Here is a 12,893-nt window from a genome sequence, read left to right as displayed (position 1 = left end):
AATGCATAAATATGGTCTAAAACAAAAATGAATCTACTGCACAGGCACATTAGCTTAGAAGTATCCATTGGAGCACGAAGTCTGATGGGCCTATTAGCAAACTCGATTATGTAGTATGTTTAGAAGTAATACTACTCACATATTTCAAAATGCTATTCACAACACTACATGAGGAGAACTTCTATGTCTGCCTCCACGGTAGAGATCTCCACACACTGAATTCTATGGCTTAAAACATGCCCAGTACAGGTGGGGCGAGCCTTGAAAATGGGAACTACCTACTCAAAAATGGTGAGCTAGGGCGTTATAAAGAGGGGTTTGGGGAAGGCTAAGGAGGGACATGCTCTACATGCAAAAAAATCCCTGAACAACAAATACATTCCAGCTCAGACTTAAAATAAGTCCAGCACCACACATGGCCAACTACTCGTAATTCAACAATTTCCCATAGAAATCATAGAGTCAGGGAATTAAAATAGAACTCCACAAGAAATTATGTTAAAATAAATTAATGTGTTAAACTTTTTCAAAAAATATACATTTAATTGAATGTTTATAAAAATATGCGAAAAAAATAATAATATTACTTTATTATAAAATATTTTAGCTACCTTTCAAAAAAATTTAACTTAATTAAATAAAATAAGTACATAATTTTAAAATAATTCTACACATACATTTTAATGTTTACTAGTTATATTTTAATTCTTAAATCATGTATATAAACAATGAACATTAGGTGGGAATTATTTTTTTAAATAAACCTTAAAAACATAATTGTAATTTAATGTAATATATTCAAATTAAGTACTTAGTTCAAAATTAAATTAGTAGTGCTGCATCATTTTATTATTTTGTTCTACATTTAAAATACATATATATAATTACTTTATATTAATATTGAACATAAAAATATTTGTACTTCATTTTTCAAGTTTAATAAACTTTTTGTGTTTTCCCTATAATTTACCATATGGAAATCTCCGCCCCAGTGGGGGGAGATCTCTGCCTACAAGCTGAATAGTTACTAGTAGTGATGGTAAGTGAGACTCCAACCCCTGTTTCAGCTCGTGGATGCACTTTGTAGTAAATTTACACTCACAAATGGTGAATAACGAAAGAAGTACATTTAATACAAACTCTTAGAGTAATTTATATTTACTTGTGTAAATTTACCTTTATGGATAAAACCGTCAGGCATTCATTTTCTGTCTCAAAGGGAAATCTATGACTTCCAATGACCAGAAAAGATAATCATCTCAGATTTTATTAACTGCACACGTTCATGAACATGGAGAAAATCATCAAGGTGATTTCATTTCATTTCATTTAATTCCTCAATGAAGTGTCAATAACTGAGTATTATCAAGAGCAGTGCTGTATGTGAGCGTTGCCACATTATGAGAACATTAATGTCAAGGTTATCTCGGTGCAAAAACAACAGGTGATGGACAGAATGCAGAACATGAAATGTATGATATTGTTTTGCATTCTGTCCATCAACTGTTGTTTTTGCATTTGTCACCCCGAGTGGGAAGGGTATGCTCAGGCGTGAGTCCCGTGCTCTGCACACCCCTGGAGTTAAGCTATCCTGGCTGATGATGGCTGATAGCCAGAAACCGGTCCTAGGATTCTTGATTCTGGTCCAGGGAAGGCATGGCTTGGCAGTTTGGAATGGACTGTTCCCATGAGGCACAGGGTTAAGGCTGATTTCCATATGGCCATGTCTGAACTGGGGTGGTGTGGAGTGCAAAAGAACGATGGATTTAGAACCATATCTCTGTACTGGGGTTAATGTATGACATTATTCTGCATTCTGTCCATCAATTGTTGTTTTTGCAAGGTTATCTCGGTGTCATTAGGAATAAAGTTCTGAGTGACTCTGCAATACTCAGGGTATTCAATAGATTGGAGACACTGTCACAATTAAAAAAGGAACCGTAGAACATCATAGTGCAGAGTCTTGCAGAGTCTACTAACTCTACTAACACAACATTAAAATACAACCATAAGGCATTTTGTCAGTCAATATAACTGTATCCGGTCAAAAGGCCATGAAAGGAAATGCATATAACAAGGCAAAAGCAAGCAATCAACAAATATACACTCACAAAAACACAGAAATTAGAAAATAATAATAAAACAAAATTAAAAACTCAAGAAAGTACAACAATAACATCGAGCAGAAGGAACAAACAAGCCAAAAAATGTCTTTAATGGCCATACAAGCCAATTTATAATAATCAGTAATGGCAGCCCAGCTACTAAACAGACAGTGACTAAGAACCATGATGTAGGTAACATGATTAGCTATGTTGCCATTGATGATGATAGTAACACGACATGCCCAATTCCTAAATATAATATATAGAGTGACTTAAATGCAGGATAAAATGTACAACGGGTCTACTCATGGGTGCACAACACAGCGTATTATGTCAGGAAAGGCCACCATAAGGTGAAAAGTGCTTACAAACCCACGTTGCAGATGGGATGCTCATTAGCTTCCTGATAAATGGTAGGAAATCTTTAAATTATCACTATAGAAACCTCTGACTAGGGTCTGCAATGTTGATGTGAAAAATGGGGATTAGCCTGCAATTAATATAACCAAAGGTGAACACTGAGGCTGTGAGAATCCATAGGTCACCCAGGGCTAAAAGTTTCATCAGAATGAAGCTGATGTCTTTGCTGATGGGGGTTGCTCTCCAGATGAGAGAGGCAACTTAGAGGCACATATTTGAGCCCCCCAAATACAATAAAAATGAGAAGGTATCCTGATGCTGCCTGATGTTTTGTGTTATAAATAAAGGTTTTGAGTAAAATCTCCAAATATCAATATAAAAACTACTAAATAGAATAAAATGCAAAGTGGATTGAGGCAATCTACCATCACATGGGCATTTTACTCTGTCCTCCTGCCATTGCTTCATTTTAGGTAAAGCCACCAGCACATGGACTATGCCCAAATGTAGTTGTTTCTGGACACCGCGGTTTTGGGTGTTGGCTGTAGACAGCAAATACTGCTTTAGCTCTTCATTTGGTTTCATGAAAAGATATGTGGCCACAGAGGGTCTCAGGAAGACATTAGCAGGTCTGATAGAATGTTTGTTAAGAAGCAGAAACTTCAACTCCCTTTTGCTGAAGCACGATATACTATCTGGACGATCTGGAGATGGACAGGGTATCATCAAGCTGGGCTGTACCTCTGGAGGTACATGAGAGCCAATGAATTCTCATTTCTCTATCCAGACTCATTAAGAATGTGCCTCATGATCAATGGTCTCTAGCATAATCTGCAGATTGTAACCCAAAAAAGTGTTTCTAGCTCAATCGGATCAAAATGTAGTGAAAACGCAGTGGAAGCCCCTTCTCTAAGGTTGAACGGGGAACTCTGTCGCTTAATGCTGTGTTTGGGTATTAAACTGATACTAATGAGGTGAAACCATTGCCATGACAGTGTCTACATGTATAAAAGACTAAATACTTAAGTTATACTATAACAAAATGTGATGCATTATTCAGCACAATGTTTGCTTCCCTTGGCACATAATTTAGTTAACCCTGCCGCATAAATTGATTCTCAGCTGCTGCATAACTCCAGTGGCCTGCTCTTCTGTCCAGGATGCACTCACATTTCTATCTATCCATCCAAAATGTAAATGTGTTTCATTCTCACACCCTTTGGTCTCTTTCTTCTAAACCATTCTCCTCCATTTTCCTGTTCTGTCTGGAGATTAACACTTCTTAACTTACATCTTCTTTTCTAGGTCATGGCTAAAGACAAATGTTGCAGTCTGTAGGCAGTCCTATTGTTTCCATACATTTACACTGGACTTTGAATCTGCTCCTTGTTCAGGACTGGATAGCTTTGTTATCTTTATCAGATGTGTGCTCCTAGTTCGATGATTCTCTTCCCTATTTGTGTGTGTTATTCTCGTCCAGGAGCATTTAAATCTGCCAGTGTTCTGATTGGATGAGATGTATCCTTCCATTGCTTACTTGAGGAGCTCTCTTTTTTACCTTTCAGCACTTCGTTTTACGGCATGCTTATTTGTTCTCTTCCTCTGTTTTATCTGTCTTTCCCTCTCACACTCTTCATTCCGTCCCACTGATCCCCAGTCCTCCTCCCCCGCTATCGTCCCTCTCCCCATCGGTATCCCTATCCCACTCCCCGTGTTAAACGTACATTATTTTTTATTTTGTTATTTTTATTGCGTGCTGCCGGACTGCAAGCATGCAGTTTTGCTGTCACTTATGTAAATTAGGATAGGCACTTGTATCATGGCACACTTCTGCACTTGTGTTATGCACAGCAGCCGTTATGGAAGGAGTTTTGTTTAATACAATACCATTTTAAGATTGCCAGCCATGCGTGTGGCTGTGTTTTGCATGTGCACAAGTGCAATCTGGCAAATCAATAGCTCCGCTTTCATAACGCTTTTTCATTTTATTGACCCTGCAGCTCAGTGTTCCAAACATAAAATGACTTGCAGCTCGCCGTGGTTTGTTTCCTGGTGTTCGTGACTTTGCTTTGGGGCATTGATTGACGGCGGGACTGCGAGGACCAGCAGCCCGTGTTCCATTCAGCTGTGCCTCTTCCCGCCCCTCCCACTTATGCTTATTTCTTTACGTGTGCTCCCCGCTTCGCGGAACGTGCGCGGGCGCGCGCCGGGCGAAGCCCGGGCCAAGGGCGGGCCCGTTTGAGCCCTATGATGTGTCTGACCCATTACAGTGCTTGAGAATGGCAGGTCGCACAGGAAAAAGTAACAAGGCTTTGTCTGGAGGCTCTGTGGGGGGTACTCCCGACAACTTCATTGTTAGAGCTGCATCGGTGCTTGCGAGAGAAATTGACATCACAGAGCGCCGACTTTCTCTTGATTTGGCTCACAACAAACGATCATCACTGGGTAATATTGTGCTGGCAAAAACACCAGATCACAGTGCAATCTTAAAAGTTAATATCCTCCCGCCACCTGCATGTTTGGATACTGACTTGAACACCAACGATAACGTGATTCAAATAACAAGTGGGTTTTATAATCCCCAATCCAGCGAAAACTCTATTGTAGCGATTAGGCCCCCGGTCGGGGTATCAACCCGTGCATCAACATTGGCAGAGTCCGGAGTGAAATCAACCGCGACTGGAACAACATTAGGAGCAATAGCAAAAAAGAAACGAGGAGGGGGCGTCAAAAGGGGTAAAAAAGATAAAAGCCCTAAAGTTAATTGCCCGGCGCAAACATCAGCAGTTCAACCCAACCTGGATCTTGGAACACATAGAGTAAATAACATCGACTCTAATGTTTTAGTTGAAGGCCCATTGGTTCTGGATGAAGGGTTTTGGGCTAAAGTGGGTGGCATTGTTGCATCTTCTATTAGACCAATTACAGACAGATTAAAGGTCATTGAAGAGAGACTAAAGAAAATTGAACAACTGACCTTATCAAATCTAGAACTTCACAAAAAGAACCAACCTACAGTCTATCCAACAACCCAAGCTAACTCCTTTCCCACTAAAGCTTTAAGTAACGCGCAGATGGCTATCCCGATGCCTATATCCAAGTCTTGCGTCGTGGATTTGACAAAAGGAATTCCCCGGAGTGATGCTGAAAGCGAACTGTACAGAGATAACGCGATAAGCCCCCAGGAAAAAAGTGACTCAACTAATATGACTGGTGAACACAATGTTGCAGGGAAGGGAGGTTTGTTTAAAGGGAAGGGTGGAAACTAATCTAACCAAATGGTGGATCAGGGCGTATCTCTCCCAAATATTGACCTACCCCCGGAATCTGTTCCGTACGTTGTAGTGTTGACAGGGGTCCCAGAGTTGGGTAAAGATAGCCACAAATCATTTATAAAATTAAAAAACAAAACTATACATTGGCTTAATGCCCACAGACCCTTACTTTACTACATTCAAAGCAAGATCCTACTTGTACGTAGAGTTAACTGGATAGGTAAAACAAGAAAAAATATTGTGGGGGATTGTGTGATCGTAAACTTCCAGGACAAGCAAGCTGTACAACACATTTGTGCTGGGTGGCCTGTTTTCACTAATACTAAAATACAGCCACTAAACCTAACTCATTTCTATACCCAGGAACCACCCAATATTATAATCAACAGAGAAGTCTCTGGGTGGAGAACTCTGCTGTAAGTGGCCTGAGGAGAGGATATGATTATGAGGGTTTTGGTTTGGAATATGGCTTCCCCACCAGCAATAGATATAGCGTGCTTGAAATGGTTGGTTGACTTACCCCAAAAATTGTAACATCTAGGACCCCTAATACAGCAAAGGCAAGAGAAAAAGCGGGGCAATATAGTGAAAATAGATCTATTAAAGTAGATGAGGGTGGGCAAAATGTATATATTGCAACAGGAGAAGTGAATACGAGGAACGATTCTAACCCCTTTAAGGATAATATAGGTATTCCTTGCAAACTGTCGGTATTTTCAACGGGTGGCGAACGGGGAAAAGTCCCTGTAGATAATCGGCAGAATATAGAATATTGTTCGCACCCTGTGGTTTGCCGTATTTCAGATGTAAATAAGAGTGATAATGTTATAGCTGAGACTACAGAAAAGGGCGACATCATTACCTTCCTATCTTGGAATGTTGCTGGGCTATCAAATAAGCTTAAGGACCCAGGGTTTCTACCTTTTATAGAAAACTTCACTATTATTTGCCTCCAGGAGTGTTGGGAATGGGAGGATATTCACATTAATGGCTTCCGTACCTTTCATACTCCTGCCATGTTGACAACAAGGGGCAGAAACAAAGGGGGTCTTTGTACTTACATTTCAAATACACTGAATGTCACGGTCACAAAATCTAACACCAACTCTGATTATTACCAGTATGTGGAACTGAAAGTGGGAGGAAACCAATTTATCAATATAATTAACTTTTATAACAATATCCGAAGGCAGCGTTAACTAAGGTTTTTGAAGAGATTTTACAAAGTCTGACAAATTTTGATGATAATTGTTCTGTGGGGAGATGTGTTCTATGGATGGGTGATTTCAATTGTTTTTTATGCCCTAATAGCCACACGGGCGCCTGTGGTTTGGACAACGATAGAGGCGACCCTTGCACCCATTGTTTACACACAACTGTTGGGAACTGTCTCAATAATCTATTATTTCATCTGGATTTGGGTTTTGTAAATAAACTATGTATTCCACAGGTTCCTTTTGCACCAACATTTAATGGTAGGGGTTGTATTTCAGTGATAGATTTTGCATTGATTTCTAATAGCCACTCTTGCCGTGTTCTTACTTTTAAAACATGCGATATGGCAATAAGCGACCATTTCCCAAATAGCCTCTCCCTCACCTTTGCAGCACGTAACAGGAAAAACACTGATCTAATTGACAATTTATATAATCATAGATAAGCCTAGCGAAAAAGAATGGCTACACCATAAAATGGAATAAAATAGAGCCCACTGCCTTCCTTGAAAATCTACTTAAGAATAAACATAAAGAATTCATATTATGCCTTACAGATAATGATGACTGTACTTCAGTCATTACGGCTTTTTGTAGCATTTCGGAAGAAATTTGCAACTCACTTACAGGAAGGTTGAAGAATAAGAGACCCAAGGCACAGGGTTGGTTCGACTCGGAGTGCAGCAAAGCTCATGCACACTTAAAGCGGGTACCTAAAGGCGAACCTAAAAATGCCTCAGAAATTAGAAACGCTAGAGCTACCTATTATAGTGCAATAAAGAACCGAAAGAAGGAATTAAAGCAGGAGGCTTGGGAGGCCTTGCATCAAGCCTGTTTGTTAAAAGATAATATAGGATTTTGGAAGGCCGTAAACGCCCCTTTTTTTGCAGACAGGAAAACTGACTCCATAGAGGTGGCAATAGATGAGGGTATTTGGATCAACTATTTTACTGAGTTATACAAAAAAAGATGATCTACCAGAGAGAATGCACGCTGAACCATCTGAGGTGGAGGAGAACAATGCTCATGGACAATTCCCAATAGCTATCACCTTTTCACTGTCTGAAGTTGAAATTGCTATAGCGGAGAGCACTGCAGGAAAAGCCCCAGGGCCGGATGGGGTCCCTGTAGATATATACAAATCCAATGTTAACCTATGGGCGCCCCTTTTGACTAATGTTTTAAATAGCTGCAACAAAACTGGGTTTCCTCTCACATGGCAAGAGGCGATTGTGGTCCCAATCTTCAAGAAAGGAGACCGTAACGATCCAAAATGTTATAGACCAATTTCATTGCTGGACTCCCTGATGAAGGTTGCGGGAAGGATTGTACTAAATAGGTTACAGCTATGGGCAGAAGACGCAGGTATTTTTTCCAAATTTCAATATCGTTATAAAATAGGATTGGGCACTACGGAACAAGGATCAAATTTAGCAATGATAATAGGCAAATATGCGATGGCAAAAAGGGATAAACTATATCTAACATTCGTCGATTTGAGCTCGGCATTCGATTGCTTGAATCACAAAATGTTATGGTCTACACTACTGCAACTCGGTATTGATGTTAACCTGCTGAATTTTATTAAAGAATTATATCGGGGGGCTGGTGCGAAGGTACGATTTGGGAGCAATGGTGAGTGTACCACCAAATTCCCCATAAATAAAGAAGTCCGGCAGGGATGCATACTTGCTCCATTTTTATTTAACTTATATATAAATAGTGTGGCATCCCATCTTACTCAAGATAGACAGGACTACCCCTAAATTGGAGACCGCCCAGCCCCCATTTTATTATAGGCAGATGATGCGGTAACTATGACCAGGACGCAAGTTGGTCTACAGAGATCGCTTACTACCTTTTCAAACTACATGAGTGCCAAAGGATTAAATATTAATATTAGTAAGACTTTTAGCATGTGTTGTACAACTAAGAGAAAACCCCGGTGTAAAATTTTCCTAACAAACACAAAGATAGAGACAACGAACGCTTTCTCTTACTTGGGCATTAATTTTGACAAGAAGGGGTCGTAGTTGTCATCAGCTTGTACGAGGAAATTAGCTTTTCCCGTGCTATTGGTGCAGTGAGAAATTTCGCAAATAGGTTAGGGGGCCGACCAGTGCAAGTTCTAGTGGACATATACAAATCGAAATGTGTGTCCACCGTAACATACGGCGCAGGAATCTGTGGGATAGCGGATACTCACGAAATTCAACTCTGTGAGAACGCATTCCTCCGGTACCTATTAGCAGTCCCTAGGTCTACCTCTACATATGTGTGTCATAAAGAATTGGGCCTAGTTTACATCTCGGACCTTATCAAAGTTAGTCCTATTCTGTTATGGCACAAGGTATGGACCTCTGAAGAGACCGGACTAAATAGAGATATACTCCAGGATTGTTTGAAACTCCAGGGGGCTCTTCAAATTGATTGGTTAAAATTTGTAAAAAGCTTCTTCAGAGATATCGGACACCCTGAATATTTTGATTCCCCGAACTGTTTAGCGACAACATCGAGAAAAAAGCTGAAAGAAACTTGTCTCCTTTTTATGGAGAATAAACGTTGGCTGCTAGAGGGCAATAAGATCTCTGTCTTTGAGAATCAATTGATTCTACATGGACAGGGTATCCAGCAATACCTCATTTCCACCCAAAGCAGTTATTGCCGCATGCTACTGACACGTTTTAGGGGGGGGAGTTTCTTTAGACTACTCATTTTCCCCGAGGCCAATTCTTGGTTCAAAAATCTGATTTTGTGCCCTTGCGATGACACATCGGTACAATCGATGTTACATTGTATATTGTTTTGCAAATTTTACACCTTCCCTAGGGAAAAATATTTAATACTCTTGCTCAGAAAGTGGGGTCTGAGACAATGCAGACCGGCTCTTGTGAGACTGCAAATGCTAGAAGATGAAATTACTATGTACTTAGTGTCAATGTTTTTAAAAAGCACTATTAGACATAGACTATCAATGAATTGACTAAACTTTTTATAATATTGTACTTTGGTATTTCCTTGTTCCCAATTACTTGAATTTTTAAATGATCATGATGACTATGTATTTCTGCTTTTAACTGTATATTTACCTGTGCTTTTGTGATTCTTTTAATTGAAATCGAATAAAGCTATTCTTGAAACTTGAAACTTGACTTGTATTCATAAAGCTTACATTCACACCTTCGAGTGTCTTGGCAACAAATGAAAGATGTTGGTTGTTACTCAACTCGGCGCCACTTATTTTATCAACTCTGCAAGGTTGAAAGGATGAGTGGAACCATCAAAATTTGAGCCTGTAACCTCGAAGTCAAACACAAAGTCCTAAAGTTATTGAATTGTTTCACTGAGTCACCAGACTGGCATTCATACTTTCACAGTTTGGATGCTGCAACATTCTTTTTTTTGCCATCAATGTCTACTCTTTCCCCGCCTAGAAATTCACTAAAATATGCTTACTCACTTGTTCTTTAACTTTTGCAGCTTATTCATGCTAGGTTATGTTATGTTATAATATAATATTTTCACATAGCAAGGTTTATTCACTCTCCTTCTATATACATTTCTGGATCTGGCATCCTCGGAGTGGTTTTTCCTGACTTTGGCCTCTACCTCCTGTGATTTTGATGCTGTGCTGGAATTTGTTTTTGCTGGCTTAGATGCTTTGGCCACTTTCCCACTGCTTATCAGTGTCAAAGTGTAAGTGCTCCCTGTTTAAATTGATATTTTGATTGGTTCTCCCTGATTGGCATATTTGTTTTACCAGTAGGTCCCTAGTAAAGTGCACTGAGTGTGCTAGGGCTGGTAAAACAAATGCTACTGGTGGGCTCTCAGCGCTGATTGTGCCACCTACATCAGTAGCCCTGAAAAGAGGTCTCAGGCCTGCCACCGCGGTGCCTGTGCGCAGTTTGTTTACTCCCATGTCGATTTGGCAAGTGCACCCACTTGCCAGGCCCTACCCTTCCCTTTTCTTACACATAGGACACCCCTATGGTAGGCCCAAGGTATCCCCCTGGGCAGGGTGCAGTGTATGTGAAAGGTAGGACATGTACTGGTGTGTGTAACATCTCATGATAGCGAAATACTGCCAATTTCGCTTTTCACTATTGAAAGGCTATCGTGCCCCCTAGGACCGAATGGGGAATGCTTTGTAACATTTTACAAGCATATCGTCCCATAGGGATAAGATAGAAAGCTTGAGTTTAGTATACCTGAACTCAGGATGTAATAACACATCTTTTAATAAGGATGTTTTTTAAGTTGTGTATTTGAAAATACCACTTTTAGAAAGTGACTATTTTCTTGTTCAACCTTCCTGTGTGCATTCCCTGTAGATAGCCTCGGGGAGGGGGTTGAGGTGTGCCTGGCCCTTCCTGGATGACTCAGCCCTGAGCTAAATAGACCCTGGCTGCATATAGAGTGGTGGAAGGAGATTTACCTTGCACCTGAATGGAGCCTGTCTCCCTTGCACAATGCTGTCTCCACCTCCTGTGGTCATACTGCACAAGTGAAGGCAGAACTGGTTTGAACGGGGCTCAGAGCCACCTGCACAAAGGGAACAAAGACATTTTGGGATATAAGAACTAGACCTAAAAACCCCAAACTTTAGATCATTCCTGGAATTCAAGAGGAACCTTTGCCAAGGAGAAGAGCTGGAGAGACTGAGGAGAAGTACTTCCCTTGCTGTGTGTCTGGGGTTGGCCTGCAGTGCTGTTTCTGCCAGGGAAAGGAGAAAGACTTTGCTGTGTGATGTGTGCTGTGTCCCCTGCTTGAAGGAGATCTCCAAGGGCCTGAAGTGAGCTGGCCTCCTGTTCAGAAGTCTCAGGGACACAAAGACTTCACCCCCAGCTCCCCTGAACTCTGCTTTTGTGAGTTCTGACCTCCCTTTAGGTGCCTGTGCCAGTTTGAGGCCTCTGGAGGTTGTTGCTGCTATTTGGGAGCTGGAAGAAAGAAGAAGCTTGAAGAACTACAGAAATCGACGCATCGCTCTACTTGTGTCTGTTTTCTCAACGCATCTCCACGGCATAAGAAAAGTTTCCACGCATCCCTGTGCTGCTGCAAAAACCGTTGCAGCGCCTGTCACTGCTGCAAGAATCAACGCATCAAGGGATCCCGGCTGAAGAGGGCTGATGCAGTGCCCCACGACGACGCCACATTGATCGCTGACGCATCCCAGATTTCCATGCATCGTACCTACGCGGCACGCTTTCCCGATGCATCACCTGTGAACCGGAACCGTCATGAAGAATCGACGCTTCACTCCCCATACCGACCGGAATCAACGCAACTCGTCCCCTGCATGTCGCAGAACTGTTGCATTGCCTCCCCAAGATCTTAGGAGTGTTGCATCCCTTTGTTTTCAAACTCTGTGTCTTTTTGGCTTGTTGGCTTGTGGAATATTGATGAATCAACAGGTACTTTGGTCAAAAGTCACACATCCATAGTTGTCTATGGTACATGTTCTTGAAACATTTGAAAGTCATATTTTTAACTGTGTCTGTTGGATTTTTGTAATTTTGGTCTTGTTTAGTTTAGAAAAAGATTCTTTATTTTTCTAAACTGGTGTAGTGTCCATTTGTGGTGTTTTCATTGTGTTACTGTGAGTGTTGGTACAAATACTTTACATATTGCCTTTGGATAAGCCTGTCTGCTTGTGCCAAACTTCCGAGGGGGTGAGCAAGGGTTATCTAAAGTGTGTATCCCCCTTACCCTAACTAGAAGCCAGGGTTCAAGTTCAAGTTCAAGGATTTATATAGCGCACTACTCACCCAGAGGGTCTCAAAGCGCTTGGGGAGGGGGTTCATTATTTATCGAATAGCCAGGTTTTAAGTTCTTTTCTGAAGGAGATGTGGTTCTTTGTAAGGCGGAGGTGAGTGGGGAGTGAGTTCCAGGTTTTGGCCGCCAAGTAGGAGAAGGATCTACCTCCCATGGTGGATCTATGG

Source organism: Lissotriton helveticus, chromosome 7, assembly GCF_964261635.1.
Source record: "Lissotriton helveticus chromosome 7, aLisHel1.1, whole genome shotgun sequence".
Lineage (NCBI taxonomy): Eukaryota > Metazoa > Chordata > Amphibia > Caudata > Salamandridae > Lissotriton > Lissotriton helveticus.
The sequence above is the reverse complement of the archived record's forward strand: the minus strand, read 5'-3'. Positions refer to the sequence as shown.